The sequence below is a fragment of the Rattus norvegicus genome, chromosome 9 (genome assembly GCF_036323735.1).
Source record: "Rattus norvegicus strain BN/NHsdMcwi chromosome 9, GRCr8, whole genome shotgun sequence".
Classification (NCBI taxonomy): domain Eukaryota; kingdom Metazoa; phylum Chordata; class Mammalia; order Rodentia; family Muridae; genus Rattus; species Rattus norvegicus.
Genome location: NC_086027.1, coordinates 64566537 through 64591942, shown reverse-complemented (window position 1 = coordinate 64591942; position 25406 = coordinate 64566537). Strand labels below are relative to the sequence as shown.

The window sequence follows — 25406 nt, the reverse complement described above, 5'->3', positions numbered from 1 at the left end:
GCCTAAAAGTACCTTCAAGATTGATCTACAATTGCTGGTTTGTGCATGGTGTCTGCCTGCGAAAAGGACTGGTCTGTAGCTGCCAGTTCATGTGTGTTGTCTGCCTGCCTAGAGTACTGGTCTGCAGCTACTGCTGTTTGCTATAGGACTGAACTGCTGCCAAAGAGTATCCAGCTTGCCCCCAAAGAACTTTTGGTAAAGATGTCTACTTCTCCCATATCTTCATAACTTTTGTCTTCCACTAATCTGCTGGGTGGTAGCCTAGAGGAGAGGTTGAACCCTTATTAAAAGTAGGCTTGTAAAAAAGTTATGCCTACAGATATTTTCATATTACAACATCCAATGAGGTTTTAAAAAGGGTTAAAGTAAGGGAGGGAGGTAGACTGGGTGAAAAGGAAAGAAGGAAGGAAAGTTTAAAAGGAAAATCATCTGAAAAATTACCTCTATCCTTGCTTAAATAAAAATTTTCTTTTCACTGAGCTATCTTAGGAACTGAAAGTTAGAAAATGTCTATTTCTAGATGTGTTAATGGCCTCATGATTTCTTTTCGTGTTCTGCAGTAGCATCTAAATTAGCAATAGGTACTTTTATGTTCATTGGCTTGTTGGACCTTTTTAAGAATTTGAAATTGGAAACAGAACTTAAATTTGAAATAATTAGTCTAACATGGCAAATCTCTTCTTATTCTGGAAGTCTCTTGTACCAAAGGATTCAGTGTATAATCTGGTTCAAGAGAATGTATGTTTACATTTTTACACAAGAGACTAAAATATGCTTACTTAGGTAACTGTTAGAGGTATTTTAAGGATCTATTCTGCTAACATTTCAGATTGAGAAAACCACAGCTGTTATCTAAAGGGAATAAGAGGTAGTATATTCTGGAGCTATTTTGAGTAACCATGATCCAGAAACACAGATTTAAGTTGCCACAAATTTCATGTTCCAACATGGAAGCAGTCTTATGACATATAATTCTAATAGAACAAAGTCATAAATAATGTCAAATTTAAAATGCGTTGGTTGGCACATCAGAGAGATGGTTACAGCAAGATAGGGGAAGCTTTTCTATAGGTCTGTGATGCTCTCTGATGATATTTTTAGCTTTGGGCTTGGTGGGAGCCAATAGATCATCTTAGTCAATGCACCCTAAAGGTTTTTATCTATTAGTCACAGGATGTTGGTTCTGACACACTTGTGGGAAAGGAGTGGCTAAAGCTCGACCAGGAAAAGGTATTTAGCCCCTGGATCTGTAACTTCTCACTCTCTCCACAGAAATGAAATTCTAATAAGTCAGTCTCTGTAGACAACACTTCTTCTCAAGAGTTTTCATTCACAGGACCTTGTAGTAAGAGGTTCTAATAGCAAGCATGAAACTCTGGTATTTATCACTTGAGCATGACCACCCTAGACTTAATACATAATACTAACTAGTCAATTATAGTATATCCTTCAAGACCAAAGAGATTCTTAAACTCTATAATCATGGACAAAGCTTGAACACATGTTCTACAGCTAAGTTAGCCAGAGCTTCTTGTGAATTAATATTGGAAACAAGCCTAAGTAATAGCAATAGGGTGCCAACAAACTAAAGACATTCGTTCAAAGACTGTCCTCATATGACAAATTCATTCAGAATATTTTAATCAGTTAAATGTTCCCAGCATTAGTGTTTGTGAATTGATACATCGAAGAACTGAATGGCTAATTTCTAAATTTCTCTTTAATGTTTTTCAACCTTTCTTGAAAAACAAAAAAGAGTAATTTGAATGAACCAAATGTTTAAAACTGAATTTACACAGAAGGCTAGCTATGAAGCAGAACATTTATAGAAATAAGAACAGGTTCCAAATTTTTTAATGTTAAGTATATTACACTGAAGCCTTAAATAATGTTTAAGGTCTAATTTAACTTAACAGTAAAACAGCAGTGAAGAAATAGCTCAGTTCAAGCTTTTAATTACCCTGGAAGTTGATTAATTTATTAGAACATGAACTTCTTGTCTCATGCATGCACTAGTTAATATTAATCACTTCACCTTCAGAAAAGTATCACATGTACAAATTAAAATCACAGGCTAGGTTAAGCTATTTTTAATGATTTCTCTAATTAGGATCCTCAGTTTTATGCCTGAGGTGAGGAAAGGTTTCGAAGAACAACATGAAATCACCAGAGACTGAAACTCCTCCAACTACAAGACTTTGAAATAGCTCCACTCCATTTCAGGTATCCTTTTATTATTTGATGTTTTATACATGAATATAATGTTCTTGATCAAATCTACCCCACCCATTCTTCCTTTGCATCTCCTCCTGTACTCTGACACAACTTCTTCCTCCCAACTTCATATTCTCTTTCATAAACCCTGAGTCTACTTAGTGCTGCCTTGCGTGTGCATGGGTTTAGGCCAACACTGGAACGTGAGCAGCCTGTCATGGTTTTGAGTGAGTGCTCTGCTCTCAGGCTTGACCCTCATATCCTGGGGGGCAGCTGTCTTTTCTGGCTCTATGTTCAGCAGGCAGATGGGTACTAGCAGTAACATCTATGATGACCATCAAATATCTATCCTACTTAGTTGCTCTTTACCACCTGATCTGCTTTAAAAAAAAAAAAACTGGCTCTCCCTGACCTATCATCAGGTATCAATAGCCAATCAGCTAGAGATAAGACTGCATAACCATTTTCCTAGTCCACGCTAGAATTGATCTCATGTAAATCTTGTGCAATGCAGTCACAGCTGCCACGAGTTCATGTGTGCAATGGTCCAGTTGTATCTGGAATACAGTTCTTCATCAGTCCTCTACTGCACCTAACTCTTACAACCCTCATTCCTCTCTACTTCTGCAGTGGGATTTTTATGGAAATATTTGTATAAGAGAGAAAACATACCAAAAATATTAGTTTCAGAAAACTTCGTGTTCTCTCTCGTAGCCCTATCATCTTTTGATACTAGCAGGGCAGGCATTAACTACAATACTAAGCATAATTTACTAGGGCACATAAGTACCCAAGGGAACGTGTGTGTGATACTAGGAAATAGATGAGTTGCATTATCAACATCCTCTATTTTAAGTTAATGGTCTAAAAGCTACAATCAAGAATATAAGATTGTTGGTATTATTTCTCGAAATAAGTCCAAGATGTGATCCATGGGGAGCACGGAACATATGCTTGATGAGACTCAAGAGAGAACAATACCATCTTAAGATGTCATAGTTTTCCTCTCCACAAATTTGCTCATAAGGGCAAAGCGGCTTAGACCCAACTTCCTTGCTTCCAGCAGGGCATTCCTTCTTTGTCTAATGTATAAACTTAGCACAAAATGTCAAGCTGTGCTGTTTGTTTAACAAACAATGAACCATAAAAACACTTATAAGCAGCCTTAGTGAAGGACTACTGTGATATGTATTCTTGGTTGTCAATTTGACAACATTTAGAATTAACTAGAAGACAAAAATGGAGTGGCATACCTTTGAGGGATTTCATATGGGAGGACCTACTTCCCTGGACCTTTGAGGCAGGAAGACATACCCTTAATTCAGATCTTTTAAGCAGGGAAATCCAACTTCTATCTGATCTGCCCCATGTCTTCTGCTAGGAGCATATAGAAGGACACAGAGGAAGGAAGCTTTGGCTCTTTGCCTCACTGGCAAGTCCATTCCTTCACGAGCATTAGAGACTATTTCTTCAGTATTGGGATATATAGTGAGGACTAGGAGACATCCAGCCTTGTGGACTGAGCAACTCCTAGATTCCTAGACTTTCTATTTATAGATGACCATTGTTGTATTAGCTGGATCACAGCTTGTAAGTTATTCTAAAAAATCGTGTGTGTGTGTGTGTGTGTGTGTGTGTGTGTGTGTTCTCAAAAGACAGATATACATATACTAAATGTCATGGCTAGTGAGATAGCTCAGTGTGTAAAGGTGTTTGCTGCCGAGCCTGATGACCGAGTCTGATACCTACAGCCCACATGGTAGGATGAGAGAATGGACTCCCACAGGTTTCCTCTAACTCTACACAAGTTGTGGTCTATGCATGTTCTCACATATACACACAAATAAGTCAATATAAAAAATAATCTTCTAAAAGAATGGTCATGTCAGCATTACTCAAAAGTCTCAAAATGCAGAATAACCCATATGTCTATCAGCTGAAAAATAGATACATAAAATTTTGGGATAGTCATACAACAAAAAGGTTTAGTCATGATAGTGAAAGAAACACAACCATATGAAACTAAAAAGGCCAATATTTCAAGTGTTATGATCAGAGAAGGCAACACTGGGGAGGAGAGTGTGTGGCATTTCATTCATAAAAAGCTCCTGAACAGGAGAAACTGATGTAAGAAGTGAGGAGAATTTTCTGAGCATGTTGTCATTTGCATGCAATCTCAGCTACTGAGACAGGAGGACCTTGAGCTTGAAGCCAGCCTGAGCTACAAAACAACTTAAAGGCCAGCTTGGGCAAATTAGTAAAAGCCTAGCTCACAATAAACATTTTTAACTGGATATGGATACAGCTCTCTAGCATGTGGGTTTCATCCTCAGCACCACGAAGAGAGAGAAGTTAGAATAATTATCCTTCAGGTGATGCAGTAGCTAAGAATAGCTGCCTTCTAATATGCCCTACTTGATAATGTGATAGCATTCTTCATCTTTCTCTATCCACTATCTTCAGAGAACCACAGCTCTGGGTGACATATTGTACAGCAAGACCTCCAAGACCTCCAATTTACAGGTGTGTTAAGGGAGTAAGTACCCCGCTGCTCATGCAGATTACTTCCTTTTATTATCTACACATCACGAGGAATCTATTATTCTTCTATGAGTCGGTTACACAAATAGTAAACAGTAAAATCAGGATTCAAACGATACTATTCTGTCTTCAAAGACCATTAATTTCTAAGAAAACTCATTGGGGAAATGTAAACGTATGGCTATGGCTTCATTAAGTCAATAACTGGCCTAATGAGCTAGCTGTTACCACCCCGGTCCTATGTAAACAGAAGTCTTTGGAGATCAGAGCTGACTTGTCCTCATGTTCTATCTACCTTTCATGCCTGCACAGTCTGATTATTGTGCAGCTCACAGCATCTGTAACCTCGAATGAATCACTTCAGTCTCTGTAGTCATCAGTTCTCTCGTTCATAAAGTGAAGCTCTCAACCATTACTTCTCTTACCGCTTCAAACCTTAATGTGTCAGACGTCCACAATCATACAGATCTCAAAAATGAATCAAATGTGTAAGTCCTTTGGTGAAGTAAATAATTCTATGACAGAGATGCCTTTCCAATCTTCAGCCCACAAAAAAAGAAGAGAAGAACATAACTAGCTTCGTCAGTTTTCCTTTGACAACTCCCAACTAAGCACATATGTACTTGCAGGTCCTTACAGAAGTGCAAACAAAACACTTGACCAAAATCAGGCCACCGACCTGCCAATTTACCTCCACTCAAATCTTCCCAGCGGCTGTAATGGTGAACGCTCCTCACTACCTGTTCAATGTTCTGGGTTCCGAAGGAAAGACACAGCTTTATATTTTAACATGCCTTCAATAGCTCAATGGTTGGGCCACTTCTTAAACTCCATTCAACTGACACACTCCCCTCTGATAGTCCTGAGTTATTACTTACAAAAATCTATGTCCCGTCTTTGCTGCCCTGGACCCATCCCTTCTGGGCCATGATCCCCGACTCTTACACGATTGCTGTGCTCTCTCTTCTGCACCTCTCAGGCCTGGTCTTTACTCCTTTCCTGGCATGGCGGCTCTATCCTCTCCTGCTCTTGTCCCTTGTCCAGGGATCCTAAAGTCCCACCTCTGTTTCCTGCCCAGTAATTGGCCACCAGCAACTTTATTTACCAATCAAAAACAACTGGGGGGCAGGGATCCTCAGTGTCTTATGTTCAGACATGCGAATTCCCATGTAATTTGGGGGACCTAAATAACATAAGTAGCATTAGAACAAATCCACAATATTGACCCCTTTAGCAAAATCAGGCTGCCAAACCCTTGCTTTTGTTCCCACTTGTTCTGAGGCTCTTAGCAACTTGCCCACCACAAAGTCTATGGAGAAATACTAAGGAAGTGTTTATATTTTAATGAGACAATGATCCTTAGTCTAAAGCTCAAAGAAATATTAAATATGAAGTTAAAGGAACTGCCTTTGGGGAGCAGGGGGACCCTCCTTGTAGCTCCTGAAGTGTCCTAGGTCAATAGTGTTTAGGGCTTTCTTTCTGCTGGTTTCTTTAATGTCTCCACTCCAGGGGTTTATGAAATAAAAGAGAAAGGTCATGAACTGCCTGCCTTCTAAACCAGCAAGGCATCACTTAGGGTTCCAACCTAATGAAATACAAGAAAGCAAGTAGTCCCTTCACACACAGAAGGGACTGAGCCAAGTCCCTGCACTGTTGCCAGTGCCATCTGGCTCTGTGGGTGAGCAGCGCAGAAGCCTCTCTTGGGAGTGACCCTGGAGGCCCTCCAGAGTCTAGAACAAATTCCTCTCACAAATGACGCTGCTGCATGGTGTAGCTGAGGGTTGTAGAGAAGGGCATCATCACCTGTCACTTCTGATGGCTACAGGCTGACCCCAGCAGATCACAGGAAGCCACTCAGCCGTCCTTGGGCTTTCCCCTTGAAGAGTGGGAAGGAGATTGGAGTTGGAGTGGCCACTCCAGCTCACAGGGTATCTTCAGAGAAGGGAAGGAGCTGGTCTTCCCTTCCTTGCTGCTCTCCCCCACAGCAATGCTTCAGTGCCAGTTGGAGTGGGTACTTGACATTCAGATGAGTACAAAAACCACAATAAGAATGTTCCATAACCGAGCCCAGTTCTGTAACTGAATATAGCATGACCTCTCCCTCCATCCTCTCTCCTCTCTACCTCCTCACCTAACTCATGAAAGACTTTTACAAACTCCGGTGCAGCAGGAATAGACGTTCCTCTTGTGCCTTAACAATTCGAAACACTCCAGTGCAGCCATGGAATCAATTAAGTCTCCCTTTTCTGTCCAATTTGGGTTGTTTTACTAGTAAGTGGGGCTAGAAAAACAGGATGTACCACAGCCTGCATTCTGATAACTACTGATTTGTTCAGCTGATTATTTCTTTCTGGAGGGAGTGTTGTTTTTCTTTCTTTTAACTCTATTATGTAAGCCTCCAAGGAACACACTCACCAAGATGATTCTGCGAAAGTCGTTGAGCACATAACTGACCTACACTTATTATTTCTTCATTAATAGACCTGACCTTATTTTCACAGCAGTTTTAAGTTTCCATGAAAATAAATGCACTTTAAGTACAGGGTTTCTATACATTCCTTTCCCCCCAGGATCCAGTCTATTATAAATGCTTCGCACGTGTGTGGTATATCAATGATGATGAGACATTATGATTAACTGAAGACCATAGCTTTTTTGCTGTTGTATAGCACAGTGAGTTTGGCTATAGTGCCATTTACCCACCGTATCATATGATCATTTCCCGGCCTCTGCCATACCACAACACTGGCACGCAGATCCGTTCACTATCTATAAAGTTCTGTCTTTCCCAGCATACCATACATTTAAAATTAATCCATACGTAGTCTGTAGGAGCAAATGCAAGCATGACCTGGCAGGCAGCCTACCTGGCACACTGTGCTTCCAAATAAGAAGCAGAGCCCACCAACCCCAGAACTCAGAACACTGACTTCTCAAGTGCATGGCTTTGAGCCCTTCTCCAACCCACAGGCATTGCTGTCTTGGTGTGGAACCCCTAGAGAATGATGGCAGTAGACTCTACCACTGGCATTTTTCATTTATCTATATTCATTCATGTTGCCTCTGTGACTTTCTGTAGTCACTGTCCTGACTGCAACCCTATGTCTGGGCATAGAAACCAGCATCTGAATACACAGTGCCTGAAAACCATCTCTCAACAATGTGGCCACAAGAGCACACTCTCTGCAACTTATTAGCTGTGGGACGATGGGCAAATAACCTGAGCTCAGTTCTGGGTCTGGAAAATGGCAATAGAACTGTCATTCAAACAAGAGACTCACATGAAAGCAGACAGCACCATGATGCTTGGGACACGGAGGGCACTCAATAAATAGCAGGTGTTATACTCATGTAATTGCTAGCAAATCAATTCACCAACACAAATTCACAAGCTCTCAACTCGTAAAAACAACTTCCCATTTGGAAACATAAAACTGCTTTGCCATGGTCCTCAACTACCATCCAACTCTTCCACATTTGCTCCTTCCATCCCATAAAGGTGGCTCACAACTTGCACACACCATTCATCCATTACCACCACTCTAACTTGATTTTCTGACTCTACAACATCACCAAAGTCATCAAATACCTTCTAGCCTCAAAATCCAGCTGACACTTCCCATCACTCGCCATATGAATCCCTCGCAATCACTGATTCATTTCATCTGAACTTTCGTCCTTTCTTGCCCACTGTGACTCTCTCCCTCCCTACTCTTCCTCCCTTCTCTGTGCATGACTTCTTGTTGTCTCCTCATTTATTTTCTCTCCCACTAACCTTTCTGTGCATGCTTCTCAGTGACTTCCCCCACCCTACAGACTCCATCCTCACGGCACCAATGCCTTCCTAACTTACCTTCACAGCCTGGAAGAGAATCATTCCACAAACCCTACCTACAAGCACCCAAACTTCCAAACTCAGTAGTAAAAACCATCTCCTTCCTCTTTTCCCCTGTCCCTCCTCTTTCTGGTGCAATCACCATCAACCCGTGTGTACAAACCCAACCCTTACCTCCTATACCCTGTTTCCTTACACGTGATGATGATGCAGCATCTTCTAAGGAGAATGAGGGCCATCTTTGCTATTGTGAGATCTGCCTATATCCCACAGTAGTTTCTTTCCCCAAATCATACTTCTGTGCCCATAATATGTGATTATTTTACTGCCTTTTCAGCTCTCCAGAGACGTGTTGGCTTACAGACAATTCTGCCAGACTCCTCCCAGAGACCTAGCAACAGTTCTCATCACTTGCAGTCATTACTACCAGCACCACCCCTGGGTACGAGTGGCCTGGCAGCAGATAAGAGGACTGCTCGCTACCCCAGTCCTCCTCCTCTCTTTCTTCCCCCCCTCTCTCCCTCCTTCCTTCCCTCTCTCTCTCTCTGCCTCTCTGTCTCTCCTTCTCTCTCTGCCTCTCTGTCTCTCTCTCTCTACCTTTCTGTTTTTCTCTCTCTCTCTGACTCTCTCTCTGCCTCTCTGTCTCTCTCTGCCTCTGTCTCTTTATCTCTCTGTCTCTATCTCTGTCTGTCTCTCTTTCTCTCTCTGTGTGTGTGTGTCTGTCTGTCTGTCTCCACATCTTCCTGGCCAACCTTTTTTTCTGTCCTTCTCTGTCCCCACTTCTTTGCCCTCATGGCTCTGTCTGCCTCAACCCCTTCTCTAGGGTCTCACTAACTCCCCTCCCCCATAATAAACCTTCCTTATACTAGGTCTGTTGTGTGGTATGATTTCTCAGAACACCTTGGCATGGGCCCTCCAGGTACCTCCTTCCCCACACTGACACTGTATAATATTTCATAGCACGACCATTAGCCACTGAGACATATGTATTTATTTCACAGGAGCTGTGTGTGTATGGTGATAAGCCAATGGCAGAGCCAAGCAGAGAAGTACCAAACACCTATGTCACCTACTCCTATACAGTGAACACCCAGGACAACACTTTCAAACCTGTACCTCTACAACATGACCTTGTCCCATGTCATAGGCAAAGCTGACACTAGTGTTCTCCCGGCCTCCCTTGCTACTCTCTGCTCAGGGTTACCCTTCTTTCTGATGTGATATAACCACACGATATTGTGAAATATAATGTGGTGAGGGGGTATCAAGTGCTCCAATGTATCCCCTCGAGGAATCACGCCATGCAAGAGATCTGGTGTAGAGGAGGGTTATTGGGGGAAAGGAGGGGAGTGAAGGTCTAAAGAAGGAATAGAGGCAGATGGATGGGAGCATAGCCGTGAGGGCAGAGAAGAGGGGACAGAGAAGGACAGAAGGAAGAGAGGGGAGAGAGCTGTGGTGATGAGCAGTCCTTTCATAAGCCACCCACACCTTGTGGCAGCAGAGGGCAAATGATGATCTAAGCCATTGCTAGGTCGCTGGGAGGAGCCGAGTGAAATCCCCTGCAAGCTAGGTGTTGAATTAATTAATGCTGGCAGTAGATTCTCCTACCCACCCAATGGTTTATGTTCCCCAATAAAAGGCACTCACATCAGCTTTATATTTTAACATACCTTAGGTAGCACAATAGCTGGGCAACTGTCTAACCTCTACACAGTTAATCCACCTCTCAGCGATAATCCCAAATCATTACTTACTAAATTCTATATTCTATCTGGGCTGCCCTGGACTCTTGGGCCTTGCTCTCCTGGCTTCTACATGGTGGCTACCGTCCTCCCTGTCCTCCACGCTACTCAGGCATGGCGTCTCTCCTCTCCTCCATGCTCTTCGTGCATGGTGAATCTCTCTCTCTCTCCTCCCAGTCCCAAGCCCAGGTCCAGGAATACTAAAGTCCCACCTCTCTCTGTCCTGCCTAGATATTGGCTGTTAGCATCTTTATTACCAATCAGAACCAACTCTGGGAAGGGTCCTTCAGTGTCTTACAAACAGACTCTCTCGTGCAAACAATTTTAGGGATCCAAATTAACATCAGAATACAAGCAGCATTAGGCTAAATCCACTCCAGCTAGGTCCCTGGGAGAAGCCCAGTGGAATCATTTGCAAGCTAATATACAATATAATATCATTCCACCTTTAAAAGGAGGTAGAGACACAGCTGAACCTTGAAAGTATTGTACTGTGAAATAAGACAGTTCCTCTTACTTGGGGTCCTGGCGCAGTCAGACGCAGACCCAGAGCATGAATTATAACCATCAGAATGTAGAGTAAAAGGCTGTGTAAAGTGAGGAGCCATATTGTTAATAAGTACCAAGTTGACAGTGGATGGTGGTGACTGTTAACAATACAAACCAAAGAACTGTAAACTTTGAAGCAGCCAAAATGGAAAAGTTGGTCACATATGTATATTACCACATTTCTAAATGCCTCAGAGCTGAGTGTGAATCATGGGGGATAGGTAAGCTAGCATAAATACGTTTACCCCTATGAGGAGGTTACAGATAGGAGATGTTCTGTGATGAAGAGCTTTCTAGAACCTAAAGAAAATGATGAGTACTTTCTAAGTTCTATCACTGTGTACTGTGACCAACCTCAAAGTCAGCAAGCTGGCGGAATGGAGAGGAGGAAGTAAAATCAGAATAGGAAAGAGAGAAGGCACATCTCCACTCACTGTGCAATAATAGGCCTGTACTAGAAGAACTTTAATTGAATTTGAAGTCTGAGGAAAATATCCTGGACTAGGCATATTACTAAATAAGAACCATATTTCCCAACGAGGATCACGAGGCTGCATCTGAATGTAAACCAAGAGTAAGGATAAGTAAATCCAAATACATTTACAAAAACAACAGTGAAAAGACAAAAAAGGAAGCTGCTTTACAATGACCCTCTTTATTTGTAAGGGTTTTTAGACATGCATACACACGGGGGATGGGGGCACACACAAACACACACAACAAAAACAACAAATAAAGTGGATGGGTGGAGAGATGGATGGACAGACGACAGACATATGACACGAAGATATGTAAACAGATGTGTAAATGCATAGATGATTAAATACCTAGGCACCACACAGCATTGGTCTATTCTACTCTAGTGTGGGAACTAAGATGACCTGCCTTCTGCAAGCTGGTGGGAACTCAGAAAATCTAGTGGTGAGATTCAGCACGAGTCTGAAGGTCTGTGTGTGGACTATACATCCCACACCAATAGCAGAAGGAACGAGATGTCTCAACTCAAACAAGACAGGAAGCAAAGGGAGCGGGGTGGTCCTCCTTCCTCTGCTTTTGTTGCTGATGCTGTTCTATGGTGGCTCTCAACACCCTGGATGATGCACACCACACTGGACAGAAACCAGCTCTATTAGACCCACCAGCTCAAACACTCTCCTCCATTCAGCAGTACCTCTGTATCCAACTGACCTGATCTAATTGACACATGAAATTGACCTTCACTTCATAATTTTGGTTGGAAATTCAAATCTACACTTATAAACTAATTTTGAAATATTGTAAACTACATATGACAACTTTAATAGCAACATAAATTTTAAGACACTAGTTTTCAAGAAAGAGAAAATCAGGTATTCACTTCTGCCTAAACTGTTAAGGGAACAACATGTACTGAATCAATTCTCATAAAGCATTGCAGGGTTGTTTTTTCTATTTATTTGTTTATTTGTTTATTTATTTACTTACTTAGTCTTTTGAGACAAGGTTTTGTGTATCCTAGGCTGGCCTCTACCTCACTATGAAGTAAAGGCTGGTTTTAAAATCCTGATTCTCCTTCTTCTGCTTCCAAAGTGCTAGGATTTCAAGCCTGTGCAGTCATGGCCACCCTAAAATCTTTATTATAAGTTGTGGTTCCAGGGGTCATTAGTTTAAGAGCACTGTTTGCCTTTTGCCCTGAATGTATACTTGGGGTAACTGCAATAAAACAGCTACTATGCCACACTGAAAGGCAGGCTTACCCAGTGCCTGCACAGTCCTCATCCTGCACCACAAACCTGTATCTTTGAGAATAATAACAGAAATCACATTTGCTGTCTTACTTTCATATCTTTACCCACCGTGTCTGCACAGCTCTCTGAGCAAGTAAAAATAGCAAGGGTTGGGGTCATTTAAGTCTAATATGTCTTCCTAACTAGTCCTTTGAAGCTCAAAGAAGACAATGAGGGAGCAACAAGAGAGACTTCACACAGATCCTGCGTGAGGATTTCCTACAGGCACACACTTACCTGAAAACCAAATGGCATATCAAAACAGTGTTCTCCGCCTGTGCCATGCTGCCAGGAGTCTTCTCTCTGCACGTCTGCTCTTTGTTTGTTCTGTTGTTCACTGTGTAGCTTGTGTTACGCCAGGGAGAGTCTCCGAGTGAACCCAGGTGAGAGTCTGAGGGGATGCTTCTGCTTAGGAAAGCTTTGACTGTCTCCTGAGCAAGCTTTTGTGTACCGCGGCTGTTACAAAGGTATTTTTTAAACTCTGCTGAGAGCGATCCACCTCCAGACACTTGCTGAGTGTACACCGAGGTCTTGACAGTATTCCTTCGCTCAGGAACGGAACACGCATCTTTGAAACACAGATGCTGTAGCATGAGAGGCAAGGCCCTTCAGGCAATGCCCACCAACCTGTGCAGCCCTCCTTCCTAACCAGGAAGTCATGGGCTTTATAGTTTGTTTCCTCATGGTTTAATGTGCAGTTGCTCTGCCTCTAGGATTCCCCTGGAGAAATACTAACAAGCATATTGATCACACACACACACACACACACACACACACACACACACACACACACCAGTCCTTCACAGCCTAGCCAAAATCTGAGTCCTCATCTCTCAAAAAGCCTTTTGCTGGCTCACACTGAAAATAGTCTCTTTCCCTAAACAGCAGAAACATGGATTCACAGCCTTACAATGCAGAGAGTAGTCCTGTCTTCCTTTCCTACCTCCCCAACTAGGTTGAAAATAACCTAAAAGCAAGACAAACAAACAAAAAAGTTTGCTTTTGGGAATTCCACACTGGTACATACCGCAAACTGCCATAAATAATTATCAAGTGAATGAATGAATGATAACAAGAACAGATACAAATACATAGAGATGTTCTCATCCAATTCTATAAGCATTTAAAAATCTTAACACTGTACTGTTAATTATAATTGTCATGTTTCTCAGATTAGAATGTGATTTATCCCTTTGAGTTTGAACTAAATAATCTACTCTAAAAAATTACATTTCAGGAAAAACACTGTCCCCCACTCAGTCATGTGTGTACCAGACATTACTTCTTTTTTTTTTCTCCATCTTTATTAACTTGGGTATTTCTTATTTACATTTCAATTGTTATTCCCTTTCCCAGTTTCCCGGCCAACATCCTCCTAGCCCCTCCCCCTCCCCTTCTATATATGGGTGTTCCCCTCCCCATCCTCCCCCCATTACTGCCCTCCCCCCAACAATCATGTTCACTGGGGGTTCAGTCTTAGCAGAACCAAGGGCTTTTCCTTCCACTGATGCTCTTACTAGGATATTCATTGCTACCTATGAGGTTGGAGCCCAGGGTCAGTCCATGTATAGTCTTTGGGTAGTGGCTTAGTCCCTGGAAGCTCTGTGTTGGTTGGCATTGTTGTTCATATGGGGTCTCAAGCCCCTTCAAGCTTTCCAGTTCTTTCTTTGATTCCTTCAACGGGGGTCCTGTTCTCAGTTCAGTGGTTTGCTGCTGGCATTCGCCTCTGTATTTGCTGTATTCTGGCTGTGTCTCTCAGGAGAGATCTACATCGGGTTCCTGTCAGCCTGCACTTCTTTGCTTCATCCATCTTATCTAGTTTGGTGGCTGTACATGTATGGGCCACATGTGGGGCAGGCTCTGAATGGGCGCTCCTTCAGCCTCTGTTCTAAACTTTGCCTCCCTATTCCCTCCCAAGGGTATTCTTGTTCCCCTTTTAAAGAAGGAGTGAAGCATTCACATTTTGGTCATCCGTCTTGAGTTTCATTTGTTCTAGGCATCTAGGGTAATTCAAGCATTTGGGCTAATATTCACTTATCAATGAGTGCATACCATGTATGTCTTTCTGTGATTGGGTTACCTCACTCAGGATGATATTTTCCAGTTCCATCATTTCTTATTTCTTAGGTCCCTCCATGGGTTCCTCTGACCTGCCTGTACTCAGTCCACCTGTGGGCAATGGCCGTGTGACCGAGGGCATCTGTCCACGCTCACCACCATTGTTCTTTGCATTCTCTCAGTAGAAGCTCACTGTGACCTCGTCTCACCTTTCACACACAAGGCTTTCAACAACAAAAAGAATTCATCACAGGGGGATAAAGAGAAATAAATTTCTTTAAAACAAATTCAGTCTTTATGCTCAAAATATTTACCTGCCAAATAATTTCTCAAGTAGAATAAATTTGGCTAACTCTAGAAAACTCTATTTTCCATTCAATACATTTTCCTACAATATACAGGTTAGGTGTTGGCGTTGTTATAAAATATTTGAAAGACAAATATGTACACAAAATATGTAACAGACCTTTGTGAGGACATTAACCACTTGATAAAATGTATGCATCTCATCTTGACTAATCAATGTTCCCCTGATTTTCCTTTATTAGCAGTAATGATAATATGACGGAAGCCATGGGACTGTAAACATCAGACATCAGTATCAAAGAAAAGCCCATGTTTCAAGAGAAAAGGTTCTCACTGTCAAGCTCCCTTCCCCCATTGTACTTAGTTTCACATCCTCCTTATATAAGGTAGTGCTCAAGTCTAGACTAAGGGTCCAAAACGCTGAGGCTTTTGGGAGTCAGATAACTACAGTAAATAACTAGAGTGGCGTTTGAATATCAGAACATCAGGGAATGGGAGACACTGGAAGAAAATCAAAAGCACTGGACTCCTCCCAGGAGACGCTACTACTTCACTCCAGCCCAGGGCCACACAGGAACGTGATCTCCATGTCTGATGCTTCTCCAAAGTAACTGGAAATCAGAGCTCATTGGGATATTACTTAAGACTTAATTCCATGTTATACACACACACACACACACACACACACACACACACACACACACACACACACACAGGTATTATCTGAAATCATCTAAACAGGCCTAAGGCCAAGGGAACCTATGGGTCAACATTTTACAGCCTCTAACTTTAGGTGCTCTTTTTATTTCATCATAATGTAAAATCCTGTTTTCTCCTTGGAGTTTATTTGATAAGAAAGAAATTTTGTATTTACCCATCTTTCCATACACTTTAGCTGAATGAAATCAAGTAAAATGGCAAAGCAAGGACAACAGAGCTCTGGGGGCAAACACAAGAAGCCTTCCCACCCTCACACTCATATGCCACGCCCCCCCACATCCTCTTTAAAGTCTCACGGCTTCAGGCAAGCAGCCTAGCTTCTTGGAACCAAATATTTTTCATCATCTATAAAAATAGGAGTAATTCTTCTAACTTATAAGGTCATCCCTCCTATTATTTGAAAGAGATTATGTTAATGGGAGAATGTTTGAACTCTAAAGCACAGATCTACAGTCAGGAATGATGACTTTATTGATGATCTTCCCCAAAAAAGTCAATTGGAAAAGAAAATGAAATGACATTTGGGATGGCAAACCATCACTTACTGAAAAAGGCCGAGCATTGGGGGGGACACCTCAGAACTCTGAGCAGGGATCAACAATTACTATGCTGCTAAATGTATCTAAAGCTTGACATTTATAGTTCAAACAGAGTCTTGGCTGCAAAATTTTGCACAGCCTGGCACTGAAACTACCCATCCTAGAAACTAAGAGTCATGTTCACTCAATCCAAGATCTCTAGATTCTACAGAATATCGGAGTACACTCTTCTAACTCAGGATTACGGTCGACTCGCGGAGACTTATTACACTTGATTGGATCCACATGCTATCATGAAGGCCGAAGAGTTTCCCTAGCTCTAGGCAGACGGAAGTCGCCACCCAATGGAATGTGGTATCTTCTTCGAGCACCTCCCAACTTTGAGGTTGACTGAGGAAGTTTTGGTCCCATCCAAATCCCTTTCTGGAGTTTCTAGTGTTATTACTACCAAGTGTTCTGAGGAATGCCATCACTAAGCAAGATAAACCTTAGCCTTCTCCTGGGAACAGCTAAGCAGTGCTGTAGTCTACTCCTAAGGCTTCTCACTTGAAACAGATCCAGTTTGTATAAACCAAACACTTCATATTCTAAATTAGGCAAATATTAAATCAAGCAAGTCCAAGGAAACAGCTTCTACCTAAGTTTGATGATTTTTATGGAATAATAGTACATATCATAGGTTTAAAGGTCACAGCATATATATAACAACTACTCTATGGTCACATGACAGCAGCCAGAGATAGCGTCTAAATGCAATGGCACGGCAAGCAAAATAACACCAGCACTACAAAAACAGGGAGAGAGCAGTAGCTTGTCCAACCTTAGCCTAGACTCTTCTACTCTATGTAAAACTATTTCAGTATCTCAAAATGTTCAACTGCTGATGAAGAATTATTCTCATGAAAATGGTTGCCAAATAGAACTAACAAACACTGCAAAAGGTCCAAGGGCCTTCTCTCTCTTCTCAAAGGTAGCCTGTGTGATGACAATTTCATTTCCCACTTCCCCAATAATGAAACCAAAGAACTCACTTATCAACTGCCTCACAGATACACAGGCAGAGTCACACCTCAGATCTCTCTGTCCTCTCTCCTCCTTCCACCAAAGCAGGGAGCTGCCATGCATTACACAAAGGAATTTCCAGATGCCTCTAACATCTATGAGCCCATCTCAGATTGGACACTTACCACACTTTGACTAAATAATGTTCGTCATAATGTTCTTAAATTTTAGCTTAAATGAATTCCATTTTAAAGTCAAAGAAAAACTGGTGCTAAATTCTATTTATTAACCTATTAGTTTCAACTACAAGTACAAAATGTTCTTACAAACTCTTTGCAGAAGATACTAATAAGGCAATAATGAGCAAGTTTCTTAGGCAATACATAATTTTAGGTAAGGAAATCGTTTTTCTGGTGGCTTTATTGAGTCTCGATAGACACATCAAGCTTTTTCTTAGACTTTAATTTGAAATACAAATCTATTTTACAGACTTAGCACCTTGTATTACTGACCACCTTGGGAACAACTACTAAAATGAAGAAACCCATTATTTAAAACTACAAATCCTTAACAGGAAGAAATTGTGAGCATAATTTTATTTCTATTGAGCACCTGATAAAGTACGTTTAAATTGGCTACTTTATGCTTTTTCTTATTTTAACGTTTGAAGGTTGTTTTATAAAATAATTTTCAAATCCTTGTTTGTCCTAGTCAGTTGCCCTCATTTGAGGACTACCATCTATGGCGTTAAAAGCAATTAGCTTCAAATGTTTTAAGATAACCAGCATCTTCCCATTATAAATTACCAACACACACACACACACACACACACACACACACACACACACACACACACTCTAATTAAGGGAGCCAAAGGAGTTGTCTCCTAATTTGTCAACATGCCTTTAGCTACCAAACCAAGGGAAGTTCAGGTTTTTGAAACCTGGAAAGCACCCGCTTTTCACAGGTCTGCCTAATCACCACACTGACTAATAAAAAAAAAGTCTCCAAAGTTCATCAGAGCGAGATGTGCTCTCTGATAACGAGTGAGTGTAATATTAAGTACAATGGGTAGGCATGTTCCGGTTAACTTCTCTTGAAGGGATATAAAAGATGCAGCTGATATGGGAAAATCAGAAACCCAGAAGCAAAGCACAGTATGATTTTAACCAGGGGCTATGCTGAGAGAGGTCAACACTATGTCACGATGTAGACTGACTCTCAGCTTACCCGGCCGTAACGCTCTGGACATTTGTACAGCAGATCCACGCATCCCATCTAAAGCAGCTGACAGACGCATAGGCCTGGAGTGCATGCTGGCCTAAGGCTGTAAATCCAAGCTACAAAACAACCAAACTCCCATCTCCGTAGAACTACTGTGATTCCGAACACATCCCTACATGCCTCGGTGCCCAGGCCCCAGTTCCTTTGAAATAATACTCATTTATCTCCTATCTTCAGTGCCTAGCACAGAGTGTATCAATGATAATAAGAACATTTCAACTTTTTCCAATGCCAGGCTCTATGCCAATTCATCTTTTGCAGAAAATGCCTAACTCCTCAAAAGAGCCTGCTTGTGCTAAAGTTTTAAACGGGTGAAAACGTGTTACACCAGATATGTCTAAATTCTACTGTAAATGAAATAAGAGGTTCATTTTTCCAAGAAGCTCTTCATTTATTAAACACCACACACACACTCACACACACACATGCACACACACATGCACACACACATGCGCACGCGCACACACACACCCACACACACCAAAACAATGATCAAGGCCCATGTGAAATATAAAGTGATATATTAAAGTTTATACACATACGAATCTCCATAGCTGATACTTTAAATGCTCAGTAGGTTTCAAGCTTGTGAGACTCTGGAAACAGAATTTACATTCAATTGAAGAGGAACAAGAGTTGGTACAGTGCTGGATAAGACAGAGAGAAAGAAAGCAAAACTTAGAAAGAACCACCAACAACGGCAAGCGTCAACTTCCCAGAAAGCTACTGCTTAAAGGACAGTTAAGGTAAGCTTCGTCATCTCAGCATGCTCCCAGCTGCTTTTTCTTGGGGGGTTCCCCACTTAGACTTGACAGGTAGATCTCATTAGAGGTGGAAATAATGTGACGAAAGAAACAGTCTGAGAGTACAGTAGGGAACAGGCCCTCTTCAAGTTTACCCTCTGTATTTGCTGTCAGCTTGGACCTCCACATATGTGCTTAGCTAAAGCCCATCCCCTTCTCAAAGAAGCTGAGACAAATGAAATATCTGCTGATTTGAGATGCCAGCTTGGGTTAATGATAATTTTACTTTTCCAGAGCTAAATACGAACTCTGCGTCTGAGTAAACCATTACTTCCAGAGAAAACAGAACATAATGATATTTAAAATTAAGACTATATCATAAAGTCTTTCTAGAAAGGTATGAGCATCTTTGAATAAGACTATAAATTGGGTAGATAGCTCTACACAAATATGTGAGTACATCTAGAATTGCTAACCAGAACCTCCTAACTTCTAAGGTGTGACTGTGGATGAAAGGCCTTTCTCGAGGAACTTCTTCCACGGACTGGTGTTGATAGGTTCATTCTGGAATACAGAAACTCCTTCCTAGACTGATAACCATTTCAGGTTCTCGAACTCGTCTCCCCTCAACCATCAAAAGCTTTACTCAAAAGCTCTGTCTTCTACAAACGGGGGGAGGTGTCCACATGAATTGCTTACAGGATACCTACGCAGATATGGGCAGGGAACTTTGTATTTTAAAAAGGCATTATCATGGAGAAGTTTCCCATCAGGAATTTAGCCAGTGCCATCAAGCAGAGAAAGCGGCTGTACTTTTATACTACTGCTGGGTCTAATGTTTCCTCACTTGAGATGTCTTACCATCTGACCTTGTCTTTGAATGTTTTCATGTATGTTTCTTAATACTTTTTACTACACATTAGGAATTAGAACTGAGTCATGATTTCCCAATTCTTGACCACCAAGAGCTAAGAAGGCTTTAATAAAATGTCTTGACAGTGAAAGGTTACTGGTTTTCACCTGAGAGTCTGTAAGGAACCAGTGCTGGTTTGCTTTCTGTAGATGGACGGAAGCATGGGACATGTGAGGGTCAATGAACACAACTTGTAATGTTATTCACATAGCATTTAAAAAGGAAAGGATAAGATTTAACTTCACTTAAACCTTCACCCTCCAACATCACAGAACACGGCTGTTCTTGCGCTGTGCGTGGAGCATTTATCCTCTAGATCTCAGCTGCTGCACCACCACCCAGCTCTCATGTGACCCTGGACAGTGTTCTCTGTCATTCCCCATAGGCAGAGGCTGACCCTGCTTTATTTATCACCACATTAGCTTGTTTGATTTCCCAAGTGCTGTTTGCGTTTAAGATATTGTGAGTATTAAATGTTAGAATTCCATTACACAGGGCCTGGCACATAAGAACTTCACCATACTAGCTACTACCATGCTGTTCAGGCTCTGTACTTGTCCTTCTTCTAAAGCACAGGGTCATTCGAATTTAACTCAAGTTTATATCTCACCTCTGTATCATTGGGTTCCTGCATATATTCTTATATGGTCCCTTGCAGTCCAAAGACCCCAATGTCTACAGCATCGTATCGCCAGCATGATTTTGCTATGTGAAGAACAAATTTGTAATATTGGAGCATAGAAAAGGGACCACCCTCTGAGCAGGTCATGAAAGGTTCCACTGATGAATGACACTTCAGTTTGTCTTATGTGATGAATGGGAATCTCCCAGGGTAAGAAATGAGGATATTCCATGCTTTCAAAAGCATTGGCTTTTGGGAGAGTCATAAAAATTACAGTGCAGCTGGAGTTGGGATGTAGAGCTGAGAAGGAGACAAGAGATAAAAGTGGAGAAGGCAGCTGGGACTCAAATCAAAAGGGATGTGGAACTGCCACAGCTGGACCTGGGCATTAATCAGAACGCACATACAAACAAGGGAACAGGGTTAACAACTGTTCCGGGTGAAGACAGTCTTGCTGAAGGGAGAGAGCGGTGGAATGAAGCTGGTAGCAGGAGAGGAGGTCAGGGGCAAGACTGAGATGCTATCGTGGAGCACGCCCAGAAGGGCGTTCCCATTGTTTCATTAGCAAAAGAGCGAATGCAATGCTATCAGGGTTAATTCTAGGGCACCTATTTACATCTTTTTTGCTATATTTCCTAACATTAAAAGTTATTAAAACCTAAGCTACAAACAACCCTCTGTAAATAAAACTAAGCACACAGGGAGAGGGAAATTTCAGCTCCAGTGTTTGAGCCTCTTCCCAGGCAGAATTATTCACGATCCCAGAGGGCCCTAGAAGCCGGATGTCCTCTAAGTACATAACAAATGGTATTCACTGTGGGAGGACCATAGGTCAGAGAAGCAGTAAGTCTCAAAAAAAAAAACAAAACAAAACAAAACAAAACACCAACTACTTGAAGAACTGCTCAGATTTGAGCAAAAAATAAAAAACTGGGGCCACAGAGCAATAAATAGTTACACTTATGAAAAGCAGAGGGAGGAATGAAGTAACAGCACATGAGCTGGAACTACAGCGGAGTCCGCTGTGTCCGACCCTCAGAATAAAAGATAACAACACAAAGAACTGCTGCAAGGTAAAATGCTCGTTTCTTGCTGGGAATGGGAGCGGGTGGGGAAGCCTTCACAATAAATGATAATGGAGTTCGACCTAAAAGTAAGTGGTAAGTTCATTTGTACAGGTGAATGGAAGTCCTCTTCCAAAGAGAGCAAAGACAGAGGCGGCAAAGTTGAGGAAATATTAAAGGAATGGCACTGAGCAAAGTCACAATGAACCCTGAACTTCAAGGACCCACTAGAGTCAGGCAGAATAAGAAGGGTCACGTTCAAGGTCATGCCTCAGAGAAAGTGAGTTGTCGGTGGCAGTTACAGCAGAATGAATGGATGAGAGCAAACTGATCAAATGCAGAGTAGGTGTTAGGGTGGAAACCAATGGTCAGGTAGGGAAGTAACGTTTGAAGTTATGAAAAGAAAGGTTTGAAGCTCTCTGAGCTCCCAAGAGGGGTTGAGGACACCAAGAGAACACAGACCACAGAACCAGTGAAGCAGACCTCACAGGGGCCCACAGAGGCTGAAGCAGTAATCACGGAACTTGAGTCTGCACTTGGTCCTCTGCGTTACATTAGGGTTCTCTACTCGGTGTCTCTGTGGAACTCCTAACAGTGGGAGTACTGGTACCTCTGACTCTTTCACCAGCTCTTGGGACCCTTTCACTCCTACTGGGTTGGCTCACCAGCCCTGATATCAGGGTACATGCCTAGTCTTGTAACTTGTTATACTGTTAAACCTGGGAGGTCTGCTCTGTAGGTGAAGCTAAATAATCGACATTAGAAAAGCCATAAGCTAATCATTCCCAGACAGGAACAAGGCTTGCCTTAGCACTTGAAATTGATCTAACTATGAGTTGAAACCAGGCGGTGTTTCAGGTTGAATCTGACACCCATCAGCCTTGATAATGTAGCAGAGTCCTTGCAACCAAGAATGTAATTAACCATGGGTTAAGACTTCTTTGGTGTTGCTGTTCTCAGTAATGTGATAGCCAAAGCAGAGAGATGATCACCCAAACAATGTTCAGAGCATGTAACAACAGGACAGAGAGACCAGAGCTTGAAGACATAACAAGAGCCAAGTTTCATGATAGGTCAGAAGGTCCACCTGTAATGGGAGCAAGTGAGAACCATGCACATGTCCAAGCAACGAATGGGGCAGCGAGCTGGTAAGAATGAAGCCAAGACTGGATACTTCCCTGGAATATATAAATGTGCTGGGTGGGGAAGATATGACTGGCAGAACATACTACCAGACATTGTTTAAGAGTCTGAATAAGAAAAACTGAAGATGAGTTCAGAAGCAACCAGACCTAGATCAGAGTCCTGGCTCTGTCATTTAAGCCAAATGACCTTAAAGTTCTGTTTCCTGGTCATTAAGATGGAAATAAATATGTCTGCCTTGCAAACATCATGGTGAAGTTTATAGACGACCCATGCAAAGTCACTAGCGGCAGAATAGACCTTAAGGGGACATTGTGTCACATGAGCACCACTCTTACGGTGCAACGAGCTTCAGGCTGTACATGCTGGATAGCTCAGATGAGGATAAGTGAGGGATAGGAATCCCCAGCCCCCTATTAGATTTCCCGCAAATATAGACACAAGTTAGCAGTGAAAACACTGAATTAAGCTATTCTAACTCATCAGCCCTGAACTTCAAAAGCCTAAAGAGGACCTTCCCGTACCCACTTGGTAAGACAGACTTTGTAGTCTGCATCATTTTACTTGTGAGTCAGCCTATTATTAGGGCTTACAAATTAGCTCTAATTATCAGAGGAAAGTGATGTGGTTGCTCTAATTGTCTGATCATCAATTACTCTAGGAAGTCTAACTAGTAAGTAATAATTACTAGATTATTTCATAAAGAATGCTGTTGGTTTTTTTTCCTGACAGAGCTGCATGTGGTCAAGATAAATTACAGCACTAGTCTACATCTTTACCCATCTTGTCAAAATGCAGAATTGGTCCATGCCACGAATTTGCAACTTTAAGTCTCTACACCAGGCCTTGATGGTCAGGCTGTCTTTCTGACTCTTAGCCTTCAATATTTAACAGGCAGATGAAACTTAACAAGGTAAAAACAGAAAGAACTCTCAGTGTGTCTCCTACCAGATCTCCAATGGATTTCTCATCTGCAGTAAATGGCACCACCTTCCACTCACCTATCCAAACCCCAATATAGTAACCACCATGATCTCTTCTTATTCTCATTCTCCAACTAGCACCCAGCAAACAGTCCAGGGGGCTCTATTGTAAAGCATCTTCCAAAGACATGAACTTCCCAGGTACCACTAACACTATCTAAGGCAACATCATCTTGAACTTGGATTTCTGCGTTTATAAACTCCCATAATGCCCCCTTTGCCTCTTGACCATTCACTTCCTACTCAGAGGAACTATGAAGAGCATTATCACATTGAATTCTCTTTCAGTTCTATGATGGTTAGTGACTGTTATGAGAATATCCGAGATGTTCCCCACGGGGCTTTCACCTCATCTTCCCTACACTTAAGTGACCTCAACTCGTATCTTCCCATCACTGACTCACTCTGGCCACACGAGCCCTTTTTGTTTCTTGACTATGTCAAGATCATCCACCAGCTCTGTCTTTTTACTGGGGAGGAAATGTAACCTCTATAATAAGTACATTCCAACCTTAATTCAAATCCAATGTTTATCCATCGCATTACCACGTTTTAATTTTTCATCTTTCTTATTACCAAAATGGCGGAGATGCTAAGATGGCGTGTATACTCAACACAGAACTAATAAAGAAAAGCCATTAGCAACAATCTTTAGAGCATGCTAAGCACATCGTCCAGGCTTACAGTACTTGGGATACTAAAAAGTTGCTCAAAAATCATCTGGGTCGATGCCTACCGACTTCCTGGGTGAAAGTGCACTGTCCCAAAGCAAAAGGCATTTATGGATCTGGGACTATAAGCGGGTAATGTGCCTGCCTGTATGCATGAAGCCTTGAATTAGATCCCTAGCACTGAACCATGTGTGGTGGCGCATATCTGAAATATAACTCGGGGGAGCCAGAGATGGAAGGGTCAGAAAATCAAGTTCATTCTCAACAACATAAGGAATTGGAGGCTAGTCTGCAGCACATGAGGTCCAACTTAAAAAAAGGAAAGGAGAGGAGAAGAGAGGAGAGGAGAGGGAAGGGGAGGGGAGGGGAGGGGAGGGGAGGGGAGGGAAGGGAAGGGAAGGGAAGGGAAGGGAAGGGAAGGGAAGGGAAGGGAAGGGAAGGAAAGGAAAGGAAGAAGAGAAGGAAGGAAGACCCTGTATCTGCCCTAAAGTTTATTTACACGGTCATGTGGTATTACAGCTAGGACTCCCTCTGTTAGCAGCTGGGACTCACCTAACAAACATCCACACTGCGTCTCTTAAAGAATGCAAGCAGACCTCCCACTTGAGTTAGGTGGAGTCCTCAGTGTAAATATATTATACCCATTTTTCCTTTCCCAGTCCTACTCCTCCTCGGAATGATGACTCTGAGACTAATTAGTTATTATTATAT

General features: G+C 42.0%; 1 protein-coding gene and 1 long non-coding RNA gene across 18 annotated transcripts in view; one reads left to right on the top strand and one right to left on the bottom strand.

The window, feature by feature from the left end:
• Positions 1–25406, bottom strand: part of Plcl1 (phospholipase C-like 1) — a 337196-nt gene that overhangs the window by 141229 nt on the left and 170561 nt on the right. The window lies entirely within an intron of this gene.
• LOC108351933 (uncharacterized) overlaps positions 1–25406 on the top strand; it is a 42274-nt gene that overhangs the window by 16217 nt on the left and 651 nt on the right. For 7 of the 17 annotated variants that reach the window (XR_010054986.1, XR_005489478.2, XR_005489480.2 and 4 more), the window contains 4 exons: positions 2111–2223; positions 4678–4737; positions 8928–19302; positions 23774–23954. This is a non-coding gene — a long non-coding RNA (uncharacterized LOC108351933). Of the gene's footprint in view, positions 1–3; positions 1231–2110; positions 2224–4677; positions 4738–8927; positions 23955–25406 lie in introns of those variants that run through there. The other 10 variants (XR_010054994.1, XR_010054985.1, XR_010054988.1 and 7 more) reach the window with 10 other exon arrangements.